The sequence below is a fragment of the Dermacentor albipictus genome, chromosome 5, assembly GCF_038994185.2.
Source record: "Dermacentor albipictus isolate Rhodes 1998 colony chromosome 5, USDA_Dalb.pri_finalv2, whole genome shotgun sequence".
Taxonomy (NCBI): domain Eukaryota; kingdom Metazoa; phylum Arthropoda; class Arachnida; order Ixodida; family Ixodidae; genus Dermacentor; species Dermacentor albipictus.
The window spans coordinates 159,279,122-159,299,711 of NC_091825.1; the positions used below are offsets into that span (position 1 = coordinate 159,279,122).

The following is a 20,590-nucleotide window of genomic DNA, read 5'->3' on the forward strand; positions in this document are numbered from 1 at the left end:
GTCCTTGGAATGGTATACTTATGCGCATTTTTTCTTAATCCGCCATCATTACCCACAAATGTTTGACTTCCGAAAAAAATATTTAGCAGTCCAAACGGAGAATAATTATGGTAACGTTAGCGATTACTGTATTGGGAATCTTTAATCTTGCGAAGGTCCTGAAATATCCGAGAAGTTTTGCCTTTCGTCGCAAAAGCGTTAAACCCGCGCACCCACAGGCACGCGCACGAACACACACACACACACACACACACACACACACACACACACACACACACACACACACACACACACACACACAAACACACACACACACACACACACACACACACATATATATATATATATATATATGTTGGTATGGTGATTATATGTCATGGCCCAAGTTATACCTAGAGCGTGCGTATTTGCACCCTGCACACGCCCATGTTTCTGATAATTCACCTTGAGCAAATTATGTGGATGTGATGCTGATAAAGAAAATTATGACGACTTCGACAAAATTAACTGTATATAGTGTTTCCAGTTTTGATTCCATTGGCTGAACTGTAGAACCGAAGCGTTATTTTTTCTGAGTAGCTTTGTATATTTTGGCCGTTTTTGCTCATAAAGCTCTTCTAAAAATTGCTAGGCTTAATGTGTGGCTGCTTGAAAATACAATGTAACCGTTTTTATGACGTCACAAGGAGCTAGCGTTGAAAATTGAAAGGCCGTCATCAGCTAATGCATCCTTTTCGCTTATCAAGACTGACTCACGGTACGACTCACCGTAATACTGACTTCCTTGGTGTTCTACGAGTATAACTGTTCACTCCGGGTTAACGCTTAACATTCGCGTTTACTGTTTTCTTTATTAGCAAGAAGCGCCATTTTCAATTTCACGTAATACTTTCTTCATGTGTATAGTTTGTTCAGGAGTCACTTTCTTTTTCCCCTGTTGCCTGAGCAAGCGCCGTTCGCACAAGAACATAGATTTGCATGGTTTGCGCCCTGAAAATGACGATGACGATTCCCTACAAAATACGGCACAAAGCTACTGTGGGGGAATGGGGGATATAGGCCAAGACTCACGCGGCATTAGTAGAGCAAAAACAAATAAATTTACAAAATGAACTAATCACACTAAAAAAATAGAAAATGCCACGCGGGATACAGTAGTGAACCTTGTAAAAAAGTGCGGTAAACTGAGCTGAAGGAGTTTAGCTATGAGCTCATCTGATAGGCTGGCTGCAGCGTCGTTTTCTTTTTAAAATCCCCGATGTTCCGCACTCGTCATCATTTTCTCGCCTATAGTGGACAATTTCGGCCACTTGATGTGTCCCTCTGGGTTTGTGCCACAACAGCCAATAGATGGCGATCGAACAGCGGAGGGGCTCATACAATGGATGAAAGTTGTGCTTGCAGTATAAAAAAAGCAATGTGTGTAGCATTATATAAAAAGAAAGTTGTTTACTTTGAGCAGCACATACATTCAAGACCTCGTTAAGACGCAGTGTCGCACTGCGTATGGTCACTTGTGATCAATATTTAATTTTATACCTCAACGACAATAATGCCAAGACAAAAAGAATGTAAAAAATGGAACGAGGACATTGGCAGAGCTCTGCAGCGGGAAGCACCCAACACTCATACCATACCACGTATACGCTTGTCTCATCTGCATTTATTTACTTTTTTGTGCTCATCTTGGTTAAAGCGCAGCGCGCAACTCGAAGTGGATTTCAATGAGCGCACCGAACCGTGCAGCACCATTGAAAATCTTTTTTTTTATATTCTTAGGCTCAAATTTGCTTATTGCCTAAGAGAGAGAAAATAATGTAGAGAAAGGCAGGGAGGTTAACCAGAGGTAGTTCCGGTTGGCTACCCTGCGCAGGGGGAAGGGTTAAGAGGGATAAAAAGAGAAACAGAGTAGAAGGGGGAGATAAAAAGAAAGGGAGACAAGCACGAACAAAGCGCGTACACTACAGAGCGGTAGGGGGCGGCATTCTTAGAGTCTGTCGTGAAGCCCCGTGGACCGCAAGATTGCCTAAGATATTTTGGAGTTGTTAAGCTGATAGCGTATGAAGGACGAAACTCTCTTTATGTCCTTCGACGCTCCGTTGCAGGGAGCTCGTTAAGCGCTGCGAGTTCTTGAAGAAGCCGCACTTCGAAAATGGTAGTGGCAGTATCGACTGAGTCGCATGCGCGAGATCATACCAGGCGAAGGGATCGGATGTATCCGGTATCCAATCATCTGTTGAATAGCCGAGGTAAACATTGTGAAATATGTGTACGATATATTATGCACATTTTCTTTATTAATCCTGTTTTCGCGTGTAAAAAGAATCTCTATAAGGTTCTTGTCCAATCTCCGCCAATGTGAACATGCTAGAAGCTCATTGAGATCATCATTCTAATCCGTTTATTCTGTCCTTACCATATTATTTGCTTAATGATGCACAATATTTTGTCCCGACGAGAAGCATGCCGAGACTGGTGAATAAGAAAACGCTGAATTCAGAAACATCTACTTCCAACGCGCCTCCAAGTTGTTTAAGAAGATACATATTGAACACCGAACACACTGCAATAATCATTAGCAAATGCATGGGCGTGTTCGTTGAATTGAATTCTAGAGCTTCACGTGCCAAAACCACGATTCCATTATGAGGCATGGCCTAGTGGGAGACTCCGGATTAATTTCAACCACCAGGGGATCTTTAACGTGCCCTCAATGCACGGGGCATGGCTGTACTAGAGTGCCGTTCTTAGGCGCCCTTTTCCTGCGGCGAGCGTCAGTGTTGGCCTCGGCGTCGTCCCTCGTAAGCGAGTGAACGATCGCACGGAAGGAAGAAAGAGAATGCGCAGAGCAGCGAGAGATGAAAAAGCAGGAGCAGGCTGCAGCGGAACGATGAGGCGGAAAGCGGAGGAGGAGGGTATGGTGAAAGCTTGAGAAGAAAAGCGCAGTGTCGCGCAAGACAGACTTCGCGGTGACGATGGCTACGAGATGGCACCAGAGTAGATCACGTCATCAGTGTGGAAGTCTGTCGTCTGTGTGGATGTATGTCAGCTGAGGGCTGCCTGCGGAGGCTGCTTTGAATCGTGCCCACGCGTGACCCACGCCTCTCGTGATCTACCGACTAGCGAGGCAGTCGCGCCACACATTGCTCCGTTTGCAACTTTCCGCGCTAGACAGATTGTCCGCGCCAGGCAGTCTATCGCGAGATGCAAACACGTATAGAGCAGCGCTCAAATTTCCCATTAAGGATTACCGTAATCATCGGTGAATGCTTTGCATTTCGCCGCATCGAAATGCACGCAATAATTTGCAGTTCTAGTGAAATGACCGTTGCAACAGAACATAGGTCACGCTCCTCTCGTTCCTCGAAATAAAGTTTTGTTTAAAATTCTCCTCAGGTACTCACGACTACACCTGAGCTGTTATCGTCTGTCTCTACAAATAATAAAACAAAACAAGAACACCGAAAATTGGGGGGCGGCATCCACAAAATATTCGGACGCTAGAATTGTTCATAACAGCAAATTTCACTTATCCTGAAGCAAAACATAATATTAGAGAAGGCGACACGTCAGCAAAGAACAGTTACGAACGGAAAAAGAAGCTTTGTGAATTTGGCCTCAGCTTCGTTGTTCTAGTATTTCATACGACGTAGCATAGTGACTCACGGGGCTTTGCGTATAAAAAAACATGAAGCTTGTCGGAGCAGCCACTCCGTCGTGCGGCATCGCTGTATCCACGAGTCGTTGACCTCGGCAGCCTGTCAGGTGGCTTCGACATTCAGCGAGGTGCTATCCATTTCTTTCGCGTGCGTCTATTCACCGTTTTCAACGTGCATTATTTTATTTACAAGTTGTTTCCTTCATCCCTTGCCAAAACTTTAGGGCAGTGCGAATATTGGAGGAGCTCGCTCGTGTAAATGTTCGTCCAGGCTGCATGGCTGCCATGACGGCACGGAACGTGATTCGATTCCTTAGTAGGAGCTTCTTCCAAGCGACCCTCCGTCCTCGCTATGGTGCAGCAAAGGCGGCAAAGGCGGCCTCTTCTTCCTCACCCTTCCCTTTTTCCCGCTACTGCACGTCGCAGGAAGTACGAGGCTCTTGCATCCCTTTCTTTTTAATGGCTTTTCCTCACCCTCTACTGTGTCTCCTTCCCTGCATTCGTATCGAGAGCCAATAGTCTACCTTTCCTCTTAAGGGACCGTATTCCCTTTGTTTCTTCCGTAAATCTTCCTCTGTATAAGCCCGTTTTGCTGAAAAGAAAGTCGCCCAATCTCTCCCCCCCTCCCCCTCTCTCTGTCTTGGTAACAGAGAGAAGGAAGGGAACGCCATCCAAATTGTCCCCAGAGTTTTCTTAGCCACGCTCTGACTTCCCTGCGGCTGTCGTGGCAGGGCGGTCGCCATAGGTACGCTGCTCATGACCGAGGCAAAATTTTCGCTTCCGTCGTGATAATGCTTGCGCTTGCCTAGTTCATCCGCACCGAAGCGTTTTCTCTTTTTCCGGGACGCAAAACGGCGCCTCTAAAACTCGCGCACCGTGCGTCGAAATGGTTGCGTACGCGTGTGGACGGTCGTAACCGCGGATCGAGCGGGGTGAGCCACGGATCCTCTCGAGAGCCGGGGAGACAAGTCGGGCGTGGTCAGAATTCCGAGCTCCTCTTTTAATCTTGCTCTGAGCAGCTCGATGCTTAGAGGACGTAAAAACTGAAACGAAAAGCCTAGTGTACGCTAAATATCATTGATCGCCCTACGAGTCGTAAGTTACGACATCGCGTTCGGGAGGATGTCGTGTAGTTAGTCGACTCTTTTTGCGTTTGTCAAATATGCGATTTAGTAGACATAGCCATTCTTCTGAAAAGCTTTGGAGCCTCACAAAGAAAAGAGACCCATGTGTGTCGCAACAAAAATGCATGCAATAAAAAATTTCCCATAGTTATTCTCAAAAAGTTTAGATGTTTCAGAATGTCAAGTTTTAGGAAAACTGGAATCATGTGCTTATTGTTTTTGTAGTAAACAATGCCAAGAATTCTCTTTTTTGACGCTAAAGCCAACTTCAACAAAACTTTACTATAGCTAAATTTGTTTTAAAGGAGTATTATATGCCACTGAACCACTCTTGTCAATACCGCAGAACTGGTATTTGCAAAGTTTTTTTTTAGCTATCTTTCAACAGCACCCAAGTAGACGACCTGGTGGTTGTCCCGAGTGGAGCCGTGGGAGTTCCCTTATATCGTTGGTCATGCCGAGAAACCGCGTGCTCTAGGTGATACGCAAAGCACCATAGTATTAAAGCACCGCAGCGCCTAGACAACACTACGGAAGCGGCCGCCCATCAAAGAAACACTTCCGGGGCCGCCGCGGTAGCTTTGTGGCTACGGCCTCGCGAGAGGACGCGGGTTCGCTCCCGATTCCGGCAGCCGCACTTCAACGAAAGGGAAATGCCGAAGTGCTCATGCACTTTGACTTAGGTGCACGGTAAATAAAATCCTAGTTGGTGAAAATTAATGCGGACTCCCCCACAACTATGTGCCTTATAATCAGATAGTGGGTTTGGCACATGAGGCCCCATAATTTAATTAAAACTTAACACTTTTGCGATAATGTGATTCGCCTAGTGAGGCAATGACAGTGCTTAGTTTCTTACAGGCTATGAACGATGACGCACAATAAGGCCTCAAGCAAACACGTGTTGCTGTAGGCTATGTGTACTACGTGGACAAACATCAGCGGTGCACGCAAGGTTATGTTAAGCATCAGCTCACCACTATCGTATAGCACTAAACGCGGAAGAACTAAACAATTCGCCGTAAACATGGCCGCCAATTATGGTCAACTGACACAAACAGAGCAGAAAGCTTTGCTTACATCGATTCCCAAAGTGCGAGGGATCCATGTAATTTTTACAGCGAAAACTGTATATGACTAACCTTTCGTAGTTTTTTCGGTGTCCGTCAACAGAAAAAAAATCATGATGTGGGCCGATCCTGGTGATCGTGCAGAAAGGGTCCAAGCTCAATGGCACATACCCCTGTGGGCTTGGGAACCTGTAACGCGCTCCTGAACTATTTTTTTTTTCTCTTAGCATGCATGGCTACCATGTTAACCTAGCGTGGGCATTTTGCACGTTTTAAGCGATCCGCAACGCACTTGTGGGTTTTCTGGCTACAAACATTTGACCACAAACATAAATGTACACGTGTAAACTGCTGTCTTATGAAATGGTCTCGATATTGTAAGCGGCCGTGGGATGACTCATTGGGACTGCAATGCTACCCCGCTATGTACTGTCTGTGTCTGTTGCGTCCTGTACAATGCTTTTCCTTCATATTAGGCAGTGAAAATGCAAACGTATGCGAAAGATTAAGACGAATAAGACATTACTGTCGTGAGCACTTGGCATCATCACAATATGACGCAACGTCCATGATGGTTCTGTTCTATTTCACCCTTCCTGGGAATACTACTGCGTTTTGTAAGAGAAAGCAAAATGAAAAAATAAAAACATGACCACCATTCCACTCTGTGAAGATGGAATGGCAGCAAAAGCTGACCACAATCAAAGCTCTCAAACGAAAAGCAAAGTGCTTTCGCTGCCTTCCCATCGTCACAGAGTGGAACGTTCTTTTTTTTCAGTATCGGCATAAAAAATGACGATTTTGGCGAGGTTTTTCTGACACTTCCGCCCATATTTCAAACGTAAAAATTGTCAGTGAGGCTCCTCTTTATCTACACTATCTATAATGAGGCTTATTGCGCAGCCCAAATTTCGGTGCAGTTGGTTTTAAAAGCATGCCTCAGAAACTAACTAGAATTGTACCGTAAGCGCTTCAGTAAGCATGTGTAAATATTGTATTATATTGCATATAATGTTCGGTGGCCCTTTTCTGCCGGATTATTACTGTTGCCAAGTTATCCAACCCGACTACTGCATCACAAGCTTTGTTAAACGTTGTCACCGATTTTCACAGAAAAGAAGCCTTGTCTAACCAGATTTCGGGCAAGAAGCAAATAGTGTTGTATACTAACGAATGTTGGAAGCGCAAGCGATTAGTCAGGTATGACACTTACAGGGGCAAGTGTATAAGTATATATATAGCTCACGGACTTTACCCGTCATTCATGATTCGGCAACCGGCGACTGGGCTCGCTGCTATCGTTGTAATTTGAGTGTTGCTTCCCTTTCTTGGCACAAGTTCCCCAGAGAAAGAGTGAGATTCCTAACTCACAGTTTCGGCTGTGTTCGTTTTTTTACCAACCCTACTACGTAATAATAACAAAATGTATCTTGACAGTCCTTTTATTTCATGCACTGTGATATGATTCTTGACGCTTCATTGAACTTGTGGACGCAAAGGTAATTGCATGGCTAAACTGCAATAGGATCTAAACGCCCGCAGAGGGCGTGAGCTGCGCTTCATCATCCTTTCTACAGAGAGTGACCAAATATCGTAAATCCTATGTATTCTTGCATACACACAACTAAATTCACCTCTCCTCTCTCATGTGATAATAAAACAAAGGGATTCTGCACTGCAGAGATAAAACTTCACACTCTTCAAAAAGCGGTACAGAGAGCCGTAGCTTACCAAGGAAGTATTCGGAGAGAATGTCCCAGGATTCGCATTAGGCAATAGAACACGGCTTCAAACAAGAAAAAAAAAAGGAAAGAATGGCTGGTACAACACGGTGTTTTGAACAGATTTGCTTACAGTTGCTTTCAGAGTTTGGATCTTGGAAAGAGAAGATGATATCGTGCAGCGAACACTCGCGTCCCATCAATCTGCTTCCCTCCAAAGGTGCTGAAAGGGAATCTTGTTGGTTTTACGATATCGTAGCTTGTAACAGATTAACACTAACAAGCCGCAAGGTCTCTCTATTTGTGCCAGAGGTCATGATGAGAGAGTGCGGCTGAACTTGCCGGAAATCGTGGTAGTTTATATACGCCGCTAAGGATACTCACAGGGCTGCCGTCGGGGTAAATGAAGACGGAGCGGCCTGCATGGCCCGAAACGACGGGCGGGCGCTAATTGAAACAAATGGGGAGTTACGCTAATGTGCGAGGCTGAGACGAAACGGCGCCGCCTTTATTAATGAGCCGGAACCAAGCCAGGTGTCTGTCCGGCGCGCGAAGGAAATCGGGAGGATTGCCTGCCATTCGTGTGTCGGGATAACCCGTAGAGCACGGACGCCTGATCCGGGGTACATTTGTCGTCCCGGTGCGCTGGGCTTTAGCAACCGCTGCTTCACTGAACTGATCAGGTCGGCCTTCCGCGTAACGGTAGGGTGCCTTCTATTATTTCCACGCGCTTACGTCCACAATACCATGCATGCCGTGACATAAATACTGATATTTAATCCCACGGTTAAGTTTTGTACTTTAGCAAGCAAGCATAAGGGCAACAGTTGACTTCAGTCAACCAGGAGAATAGGCTGGCTTCAGGACGGGATACTCTGCAATGGATCACATCCATGTCATCAATCAGGTAATCGAAAAATCTGCAGAGTACAATAAACTTCTCTATACGGATTTCATAGGTTATGAAAAGGCATTTGATTCAGAAGAAATACCAGCAGTTATAGAGGTGTTGGGTACTCAAGGAGTACAAGAGGCATACGTGTATATCTTGGAAAATATCTACAAAGATTACACAGCTACCTTGATTTTCCACAAGAGAAGTAAAAATGTACCCAGAAAGAAAGGGGTCAGGTAAGAAGACGCAATCTCACCAATGCTATTCACAGCATGGTTGGAAAAAGTATTGAAGCTGTTAAACTGGGAAGGCTTAGGAACGAGGATCAACGGTGAATATGTCAGTTACACCTAGAGTTACACATGGCACTGTCCTATTCAGCAACACTGGGGACGAATTGCAACAAATGATTGAGGACCTCAACAGGGAAGGCGTAAGAGTGGGGTTGGAGATTAATATGCAGACGACTAAGACAATGCTGTATAACCTGGCAAGGGAACAAGAGTTCAGGATTGCTAGTCAGCCTCCAGAGTCTGTGAAGGCGTACTTTACCTAGGTAAATTACTCACAGGAAATCCTCATCATGAGAATTAAGTTAACCGAAGAATAAAAATGGCTTGGTGTGCATACGACAGATATCGCCAGATCCTAAATGGAAGCTTTCCACTATCATTAAAAAGAAAGGTGTAGAATCAATGCATTCTACCGGTGCTAACAAATGAGGCAGAAACTTGGAAGTTGACAAAGAAGCTCGACAACAAGTTAGGGAACGCGCAAAGAGCGATGGAACCGATAATGTTAGGCGTAACATTAAGAGACAGGAAGAGTGCGGTGTGGATCAGAGAGCAAACGGGGAAAGACGATATTCTAATTGAGACTAAGAGAAAGATGGAGTTGGGCAGGCCATGTAATACGCAGGATAGATAACCGGTGGACCATTAGAGACAGAATGGGTGCCAAAAGAATGGAAGCGCAGTCGAGGAAGGCAGAAAACTAGTAAGGCAGAAAACTAGTTGGGGTGATGAAATTAGGAAATTCGCAGGCGCACGTTGGAAAGGGTTGACGCAATATAGGGGTAATTTGAGATCGCGGGGAGAGGCCCTCGTCCTGCAGTGGACATAAAATAGGCTGATAATCATGAATCAGGTAAGATTGTAAAACAAGAACCAACCTTGCGGGATGGTGGCACGACGCCGCTGCACACGCAAGTCGTATCTTTGTGTTTGCCTTCTACAGTGTTTACAGTAATAGCACAGATTGTGCGTTTATATGGTAATTTCTTCACGGATATGAACTTGAGACGCCGAACGAGAACCAGCTAGGTTTGTAATAAACTTAGTTATCCTGCATGGTTCTTAGTCTTTCACTTCATGGTAATTTCTCTCGCTTCGCCTAGGTCTGCACTTAACTTCCAATGCGTATATTTAGAAAACCACCATGCCGAGATAATGGCAAAGAACGTGCTCAAAACCGCGAACGCGTACATTACAGATGCGCTCAATATTCTTAAGTGCCCGTTGTTTTACAGCAGTTTCCACAACTCGGGAAGGAGCAAGAATCCTTGTGTCGCTGGGCCTGGTAACTGTATCGAAAAAAAAACACAAATTCGATAAGGCGATATCGGGCATAATACATCGGCGTTGATTCCCAAACCGATACTTCATTGTAGTAACGAGCTACATTGTTTAAACATATGCAAAAACGAGTGCATGAAAAAAACATGAGAACTCTTACATATTCACTTGCCGTTTGCTGCAACTGTTTCTATGTAGCATTTACAGTGGCCTTTGAAATTTGAATATTGGTACGGTACATTAAAGATTATAGCTCAAGTGATATTGCTCAACAAAAAAATGACACGGACGTAAGAGAGGACGACACACCAAGCGCACGAAGCGCAATATCATTTGAGTAATGGATTACCAACTTGCCCGGAATGCTGCTCTCATAAAGATTACAAATCAAAGCGACTAAATTTCCTTGCTTGTGGTATGCAGCGCCACAGTGGACCGAACGCAACTGCTGTAGATCGCCGCACATAGCGTTGAAGCTTTTAATAGATCCATCCATCTATCCATCTGGCCGGCGGGCCGGCCGGCCTGCCGTCCGTCCGTGTGTCCGTCCGTCCGCCCATCGATCCTCTTACGCCGACTCAGTGGTCCAAGTTGTCTACCAGCTTGGGCCACTAGAAATGTGCTCCTGTTTGTGATGTCGCTGGGGTGGTTCCATTGTCGTCATTCCAGCTTCGTGATCTGACTCTCGTCATGTCGTCGTCGTCCCGCGTTCAGTCATAACCTAGTCGCGTACGTTGTCCAATAGCTTGGACCAGTAGGTATCGGCTCATGGTAATGATGCCGTCGTGATCATTACATCGCTGTCATTCCAGTTTTGTCATCCGAAGCTCGTGATGCCGTCATCATTAAGCCATCATTGTCATACAGTCGTCATGCATTCGTTGTCACGCTGGTCGTTCAGTCATCGTCATTCCGGCTTCGGGATTTGACTCTCGCCATGGTGTCGTCGTGACGCATTGCACTCCAACCCAGTGGTGCAAGGTGTCTGACAGCTTGGGTTGTTGGGGATGTTCGGAGTCGTGGTGCCGTCGTGACCATGAGATTGTTGTGAGTCCAGCTTTGTAACATCCGACTTGCGTCATGCCATCGTGATCACGCCATCATTGTCACGCAATCGATGTCATGCCGTCGTCGTCACGCCGACGTTTTATCATTCTCATCACCACAATAAGGCAGTGAGCGTTATTGTCCATTATCGCCATTGTCACACATTCGTCTTCGTGCATTCGTCCTCATGCTGTGGTCGGGATGCCATCATCATCATTCTATCGTCGTCACTGTAATTTCGACATCTGACTCTCGTAACGCCATCGTCGTAATACCGTTGTCGTCATACCGTCTACGTCATGCTGTCTCTTCACCATCGTCACCACTTCAGTGCCATCATCTCATTGTAGTCATCACGTCGTAGCCATACCACGTTCGTCCATCTATCGACGTCATTCCTTGTTCGTTATTCTATGATGATCATGCCGTCGTCAGTGAATCGTGATTATGCCGCTGTCGTCATGCCATCGTCATCATTGCGTCATCGTCACACATACGCTATCATCCATCCGTTGGCACACCGTCGTCGTCATGTGACATTGGTCGTGCTACCGTCGTCATTCCCGATTCTTCACCCGGTTATTGCCATACCGGCGTCGTCCCGCAATCGTTTTCGTAAGCAGTCATCATCTCATTCTCAATATGTCGTCACCGTCGTCACGTTGTCGTCATTATACCATCGTCATATCAAAGAATCGACATCTCATTGTCGTCGTGCCGTCGTTGTTATACACCTTTGTCGTTCCGTCGATACCATTCCTTCTTAGCCATTTTATGGTCACGGCGTCGGCGTCATATAGTCGTCGTCGTGACTTCACCGTCATGGTTGACCATTGCAAGCGAGTGCCATAGCAAATAGGGACGATATTGGAGTATGTGGCATATAGGCGAATGAACGAACGTCTAATAATTACCACTACACGGGTTAAATAAACGCGGCTTCAGGAATAAGTCGACTTCAGGAGTGGCGCGAACACTTGGTGCCTCTTCCGGCACCCACTGGATCCAGAGGAGACCAGGACGACCCAGGGGCACAAGATTCGCAGAGTCGTACGCGTCTTTGGGGGCACGCCAGACGACTCTCTCGGGGCCATGCGCGAGCGTTACTTCAGAGCGGGCGAAAGATTCCAGCACTCTGCGTACGACGGAGCCAAAACGGAGAAGCAAGACGCGGAGTTTAGTGAAGCGGAAATCAGGGCGGTCTTGTGCTGTTTCAACACGAGGTCAGCGCACGGCACGGATCGGGCGACCAACAAGATGCTTCGAAACCTGGACGACGAGTTGACCGCGTGACTGAGGGCCTACGTTAACGGGTGCTGGCACGAGGGCTCTCTCCCCAGCGATTTGAAAAGGGCCCGCGTGGTCATGATTCCCAAACAAGGTACGCAGGTGACGATGGATAACGTAAGACCGATCTCGCTCACGTCCTGCGTGGGTGAAGTCATGGTGTAACATGCGGTCTTGACTCGCGTGACTGATTATCTCGAAGGCGGCGACGCCTTCCCGCACACGATGCTGGGATTCCGTCGTAACCTCTGCACACAGGACGTGATGCTGCAGCTCAAACACCAGATCGCAGACGATACTTCCAGTTCCACCAAGGCGACTCTCGGCCTGAATCTCAAAAAGGCTTTCGACAACGTCCAGCATGCGGCGATTCTCGACCGCGCCTGATCGCTGTGACCAGGCCGAAGAACTTACCACTACGTACGCAATATCCTCACAGGCGCGAGCATCATCGTCGGCAACGCGGATCGCCGGGATTCGTGACGGGCCCAACAGGCATGTCGCAGGGTTCCGTCGTGTCGCCCATGCTGTTTAATCTTGCCTTTCTCGGGCTCCCCGAGAAACTAGCAGAAATAGAGGGGTTGCATCACAGCAACTACGTGGACGACATTCGCCCTCTGGGTTCCTGGAGGAGGAGGCGACGGCCACGTGGAATGAACACGTCAGGTGGTCCAGGACGCGTTCCAGGAGTACCTGCGAGTCAAGGGCCTCGAGTGCTCAACGACCAAGTCCTAGCACTTACTCTACAGACTCACTAGTAGGCGTCGCAAAACCCTCCTTCCCGAGGGAAAGAGACGATCGGGGATTCTAATCGTAACGGCAGACAAACCGTACCGCGCGTAGACCATACCGCGCGTAGACCTAACCATGCTATTGGGACTGCACCTGCAGGTCAATGGTTACAACGGCGAGGATGTGCGAAGATTGAAGCTTTCGGTAGACGACATGATCCGACTCCACCGCATAACGAACAGACGCAGTGGCATGCGGGTACAGTACGGGATCCGACTCGTGCAGGCGTACGCGATAAATCGCATAACGTACGTGGCCCCTTACTTAAAGTGGCTGGTGTCCGAAAGAAACAAGGTCGAATGCATGATACGTAAGCCGTAAGAGGGCGGTCGGCGTCCTTGTCAACTCGAGCACGGGAAGGTCCCTCGAGCTAGGTCTACACAACACCCTGGGCGAACTTATCAAGGCACACGACGTGGCGCAGTACGAGCGACTGTCCAAGTCCAAGACGGGCCAGCGCATCTTCGAGTCACTCTGCATAACGCACCACACTCAGTGCGGGGAAAAGACGCCGGTTCCGACACGGGTCCGCTCGCCGCTCCCCAAGAACATGCATCCGACGCACCACGTCGGGCGCCGCAACAGACGAGCGAGCGACCTTCAAATGAATTTTCGCAACAGCGACGAGGCGGTGTACGCAGACGCCGTGCGATGCGGAGAGGGAAGGCGCGCTCACGCGATCGCAGTGGTGAACGGCACGGGCAAATGCATCGCGAGTGCCACGGTGTGCACGTGACGCACGAAAGTGGCCGAAGAGGCCACGATAGCCCTTGCACTGGTAGTGCCGCCGGACGCCGCAGTCGTGATCAGGGACTCGCAGGCGACCGCCCGCAGCTTCGCGCGCGGCCGCGTATTGCAGGAAACGGCCCACATACTTCAAGCTCGCTATGGCTGCGGTGACGGCGGTGAGCCTCGAAAAACAACGGCTTTGACGTCATCGTCCTCGAATTCCAAACGAAAAACGCGACTGTCTTCCTGCTTTGGACCCCGGCCCACACCGTCGTTTCGCTCGCTAGCAACGAGGCAGCCCGTGCCGCAGCTCGAAGTCTCACTCGCCGAACCGCGGCCGATTCGGTGGCCGCCTCCGCCCCCGATAGCGGGACGGTGGCGACGGCGAGGGAGGATGTAACATCAGAAGAACAACTGCAACAACGACCGGAATGGTCGTGGGGCGATCGGCTGATCACATTCAGGGCCATCATCCAGCACCACACACTAAACAGGCGCAAATACGCGCCACCATACGACAAGTTAAGCAAAACAGGGGCCGTAACTTCGGAGATTACTGCAAACGTACACCCACCCCAGCCCGGCGATCCTACGCCACTGTTACTCGAACCTAAACCAGAGTGACGCGTGTAAAGCGTGCGGGAACAGAGCCACGCTGTGAGATATGCTTTGGGAACGCTCACGTTAAGGAGGATGTTAGACAGGGGGAAACTTCGAGCTTAATCGTCGCCGCCGTGGATCGCCTCCGTCGGCGTCGCTGCCGCTAGGAGGAGGCATTCACCAGCGACGAGCTGGCCAACCAGCTTTCGGCCTTCCAGCAAGCCGAAGGTGCCGCCTGGATCCAAGGACTTCGAGCCGTCACCTACGGCACCACCAACGCCATCATCATCGATGGAGGGTGGGACGAGACATGGGCTAAACACTTTTATGCGAAGCATATTACGAGAGCTCAACCCAGCTCCTCAGGCGCGGCGGTGTCGCCTTGAAATCACGTGACACCGTGACGTCACGACAGAGGAGAAGTGGCTTTGGCTCAACTCTTGCAAGACGGGCTGGGTGGGAATCGAACCAGGGTCTCCGGAGTGTGGGACGGAGACGCTACCACTGAGCCACGAGTACGATGCTTCAAAGCGGTACAAAAGCGCCTCTAGTGAATGCGGTGTTGCCTTAGAAACGAGCTGTTTCTAAGGCGTGCGTCTCTTGCTCAGGCGCACATTTCGTTGCCGCGCCGAACGCTGCTTTGCTCGACGCTCACCGCGTCCAATGCGGGGCGCGTAGTCGCTGCCCTGTAGCCCATTGTCTTACACCCCTTCGCGGGTCGACGGGAACGCTGTCGCGTTCCACTCTTGAAGGCGAAGCAGTAATGCATGAGCTGTTTCTTCGTCTGGCCGAACCAAATATAGCCAAGCAACAGCAGTTCACCAGGCTAAACAGTGGTTCAACAACTAAAATAAAGGCTAGTATGCTTCGCATCCTGGGCTTAACCTTACCTAAGCCACAGCCATTTTTTTTTTACCCCGTCTCGCCCTGAAGGAGAACTGCCGGGCCAGTTTTCAATAAAGTTTATTTTCGCTTCAGTAATACGGTCTCTCGCTACATTGCTTGACTGCTATTCGTATTACCGTCGACCGTCATAGTGACATGAGTTCTGCCGTAATTGTTTGCTTATGAATGCAAGTTAGTCATCGAATATCTGATAGATTTTTGCGGAAAACGTATACGTTGAACGAGCAGAAAAAAAGAAAGGAGAAAAGTCATTGGGAGTGGAGGTAAAATTGTGCGCGGAGCGCCTCAGTCCAGACAGTCCTTATAGTCGCTGGCTAGTCCGTGTATAGAAAATGCCCATAACGGGATTGAGAACTTTGTCTTGAATTACGAGATTTTACGTGCCAAAACCACTTTCTGATTATGAGGCACGCCGTAGTGGGGGACTCCGGAAATTTAGACCACATGGGGTTCTTTAACGTGCACCTAAATTTCGCATTTCGCCCCCATCGAAATGCGGCTACCACTGCTGGAATTCGATCCCGCGACCGCGTGCTTAGCAGCCGAACACCATAGCCAACTTTGTGTTCAAGCCTCACTGCGGTTGTGCTGGTGCTCTGGTAGACGGCCTTCGGAAATGACTATCTGTAATGCGCGCTAAAGTTTTGTATGACTACTAAAAATTATGTGTGCATATAATTGCTAGGCACTTATGATTCATGAAGTATGGTCCATGTGTGCTTCTTTGACATGTCACAAGTGGTCTTTACCTATTCCAGGAAAATAAACAACAAAAATACTACTTTATGTTCTATTTGCATTACACGCAATCGCTAGTAGTTGTAGTTCAAGGACCATTTAACTTTACGCACAGCCGCGGAGGGAGCTACGTATAAAATAGAAGAAGCAGAAATTAAAGAAAACAAAACCTAGGGTGCTATAACGTAAAACTATTCCAAACTGTTCTGTTCCAATTCTGCAATCAGTCCTCCACGATTGCTGAAAAACATTTTTGCACCACCCCCACTTCACTTGTCTGTCACGCGACATCACGAAAACCGTGATAGCTCCCCATCTGATATGACGTGTACACACTGATTATGCATGATTTGACCGAACAAAAGAATAATAGTTATTTCTGATTCGACGCCTTTTCGCCATTAGCTTTCGGCTTTTGTTCAAAAGTTCTCGGCTGCAACCACTTCACCTGCCTGTCACGCGACGTCACTAAACTGCAAGAACTCACGGAGTCAAAGTTACGTGTACGCATTAAAGATGCATTAATATGCTAAACAAAATTTAATTTTTTTCTGAATAGCCGCGGGCTGTCCTGTTCCGAAAGGAATAAAAGATGGCTACCGCCGACCGCTCAGGCACTGGCTACTCGCATTGGCCGGAGAGCATGCGTTTATTTGCGTTTAATGAAACTTTTTGCGTGGCAGTGTAACGTGTTCGAGCACTTTCGGGACGTTTACAACCTCGTTCTGCCAACTCTTCTTTGCCGAGCATCCGGTTCGGCTTCATTTTGAAGCTTTCACTGCATGCCGCCGCGATTGTCGACGAGCCACCGTAATTTAAGTAAGGCAAAGTGAACCAATACCACACACCGGCACCACCCTCTTCATCCCGTTATCGATTTTCAGTGCAGTGGCTCGGCCCCATTGAATCCCTCTCAACGTGAGCGTGCCCCTCGCCTCTTGTAAGCCAATTAGATAAGACAAGCCGCTCAGTGTAGGCAATGTTATATGTCTTTCAAGTAAACAAACGTGATCTCCAATGAACAAACAGAGTGTTTGATTGGTCTGTTAAAACAACCCTGTGGGTGACCGCCCGATGCTTTCGTCGGCGGTTACGCAAATTTGAAGTCAGGAGATCGAAATAAAAACAAATTGCAATAGTTTTACGTTATAGGGGCCCTAAAACCATACAGGGAACTGCAGTTGTGAAAGCATAAAGCCATCATGCGAGCGATCGAGCACGTGTTCTTGAAACCCCTTCCCCTCCCGCAGCGTAAAATTTATGCAGCTTTGCACTGCCAATTTTCGAATGCTCGCAACAATGTTGCGGCACTAACAGTAATAGAAGCCAGGATAACAAAGTCCTTATGTTCTCCCTGATTTTCATCGTATTATATTTGGCTATACAATTATTGATGGACTGGACGAGTTGGTAGTTATTCATGGTAGAACTGCAGCGTGCACAAAGAACGAAGGACACAGGTAGTTAAGGCGCTTGTTTGTAAATTACGTCTGTCCTTTATTCTTTGTGCATGCTGAATTTTTACCATGCTTGCTAATGGCAGTTCCATTGCTGCCATTTGCCAAAGATATGGGACTGCGTTAATAAGCTGCCCCCGACATATACAATCGAGTGGTCTAGGAGTAATGTTTGCGGGTTTTTTTTTAAAATTGTTTAACTACGTAGCCATAACGAGAACAATTATTGTAAAACGTAAGTACTAAGACCAGTACAGAAAGGGTTACAAAAAATATTGCCTTTTGTTTACAAGAATAACTAAAGAAGAATTCTTCCGACTTGAGGTCATCTACGAGGCTGCTTTGTCGTCTCAAACTTAGCCTTTACTTTATTCCGTTCGTCGAGAGAATCGTCAGCAGTTAGGCGAATAAAACCGAAAGAAAAGATAACTGTAACGGAAAGTGGCCTTTGTAAATTGTGTTTGTAAGTTTGCGAAGAAAGATGGCGATTAGGCAGGCTTCTTCGTTGGTCGACATGGCCCTTTGTTGACTTCATTCACTCTTCGATACTTTTCACAAAGGGCAGCGCTATTGCGGGGCCGCACAGGGGGTACGTCAGTTCACTCTGCAGCCTTAATGACGATCGCTGAATCGCTTTGGCCCCCGAACTCGCGACAGAAATGGACCCGACGAACACTCGGGGGAGACAGACGCCGTTTGGGTGGCAGTGCCAACCTTGCTTGTTCGCACTATTTCGGGGTCTGCGCCTTTTCTGCCGTCATTCTCTGCGAGATCTCTCCGCGAGCTGGCGGCGTGTGTCCCGCGGCGTACGTAATTGCTTTCCGGGCGGTGCGCTCCGAGTGATACAAATTGGTTGCAGGTTCTTAAAGGTCTATTCAGAGACATTCTGCTGCTCCTGCCCCCGCCCTCTCTGCTGTATTTTTTGCTGGTGCCTTCGTACAGAGAAAGGTTAGCTCTCCTGTCTCCGAATGAATCGTATCGAAAATATGTACGATGAATAACCACTGAAACTTATGTGCGAACGTTCGGCTTGCACGTGCCTGTCCACTGCTTGGCGTGCACGTACAAGCCGATCATGAATGAAGTAAAGATTTTGTGCCGCTGCCGAGATAAGCGAGCCAGAGAGCTACTAGAGGCGTACCATATTAGAAAGAAGGGACAAGAATGTGTCAGTGACACCTCAGTTTATTTACACAACAGTGAGATGAGGTTTATTGACGAGCGTAGGTAGGTCGCGTTTTGCTTAGACAAGGTTTTATTTTTCATTTATCTTGCCTTTTTTCGCGCACGCGCAGTGGTGTATGTCGGGGGTGTACTTATATGTGGTCGTTCTGGAATAAACATTAGTTGCAATTCTGCGCCCGTCCATGTCCCTTGCTGTCTTTGTGGTTCGTTTGTTCGCGCAGTTAAACAATGTTCGCTCCTTTATTCTTCTCGCTCAGCACAATGGTGTCCACGAAGCGTGGCTGAAATATTACGTTGCTGAAAACACGTGATGCCGTATGCACGCCATATGGATTTGATTGAGCAAAGATTTTCACGGTTAATCTTTAGAAATGTCTATTTATCTACTGATTGATTGACTGTGTGGGTGATTGGAAATGTTGGCAACATGTAAAGTATGCCACCTACTTTTCTTCAATGCTAAAGTGTTAAATGAATGAATACTGATCACATGTCAAGTGAAACATTTCAGCTATTTAGGTGATATAACTAGCTATTTGGCTATTCATGTAATGTTCACCTCTTTTTTAGTCCTTTCTTGCATGACGCTTAGGTACATGGCACACAGTAGAAGCAAAAGATTGGGAAACTTACCCTCCTACGAAGAGCGTGCTGACGAAAGTCGAGCAGTTATCCTTGGACTTGATTTAAGTATCCCAAATGAGAATACCGTCTTTTCAACACGTATCCGCGCCAGGTTCTCTTTGCTAAGGTCCAGGAATAATGTTTTCAATGACCTCTAAACAATGCACTCAGCCTTGAAGTCCCGCTAGACAGCCTCACTGAAGTCCAAATGTCCACAAGATCCCCGCGAAATGGTGTCAACTGGCACCTTGTCACATTAGCCGGCTGGTGATCGAACGACAACAGACTCTGTCATTTGCCACAAGAGCGCGAGGAGGCACTCGCTGTTCACACAGTTCTGGAGAGCCACCGATCTACTTGGATGCTTGAGGGCTTACACGCACCGATGCACGTGACCAAGCTTTTCTCTTGCTGCAAACAGAAGGAGAAGTTGCGTGTGAACTACGGTAAGGACAGTTCCCCAGCTTGCCAGCCCTCAATGTATCCAGCTAATTTCCCGGCACGTCAAACCGTCTTTCCTGCAATACAGGAAGGCACTGCAGCAAACGCGTCCACCGAAGCTCCTACGAGCACTGTGCCGAGCGCGCCGACGTTGGCCCGAAACGCGACAGGGCGTGACAGAGGCCGCGAGTCCCTCAGGTGAGGAAAAAAGTCGCGCGCACCCGAGTTTCCAAACCACGGACGCGACCGCTGTTAAGTCTCGGCCGCGCACCGTACACTGGCAGCACGCTGTCTGAGCGGGCCCAGATGCCTCGCCCGCGTGCTTCCCCCCTCTCTCTTTCTTTCCTTCCCTCTCAGCCTGATTCAGCTCCCGTGCGCTACTCTTCCTCCGCTCGAGCACCGGGCGGCTCGAAGCGAGGGCTCCGACCGATCCGACCAGCACGGCACACTGTTCTCCATTTCTTCTTATTTCACTTCGTTCCGTCTCGTATTCCCGCCGCTTCGAAATGCTCCTCCCCTCTTCTCTTTTCCTTCACACTCGCGCACTTTACTATCACCCGCGCATTGTGATCGTTGCGCGCTCTTCTCCTTCTCTTACTCCCCTCATGGCCCGCAGTGGGAGCAGCCCGTTCGATATAAGGGCAGCGCAACGCAAGGCGAGCCTCATACGAGGCCGCAGGGGGGCGTCGATGTTGCCGACGGGGTTTGGAAACCGCTAGCCCGTGCAGAAAATGCTCCTATG

General features: G+C 48.1%; 1 protein-coding gene across 2 annotated transcripts in view; it reads right to left on the minus strand.

Moving 5' to 3' along the window:
• Window positions 1–20,104, minus strand: part of LOC135916635 (plexin-B-like) — a 479,058-nt gene extending 458,954 nt beyond the window's left edge. For both annotated transcript variants that reach the window (XM_065450048.1, XM_065450049.1), the window contains exon 1: window positions 19,417–20,104. The gene's annotated coding sequence lies outside the window, so the exon portion shown is untranslated. The remainder of the gene's footprint in view (window positions 1–19,416) is intronic.
• Window positions 20,105–20,590: the final 486 nt, after the last annotated feature.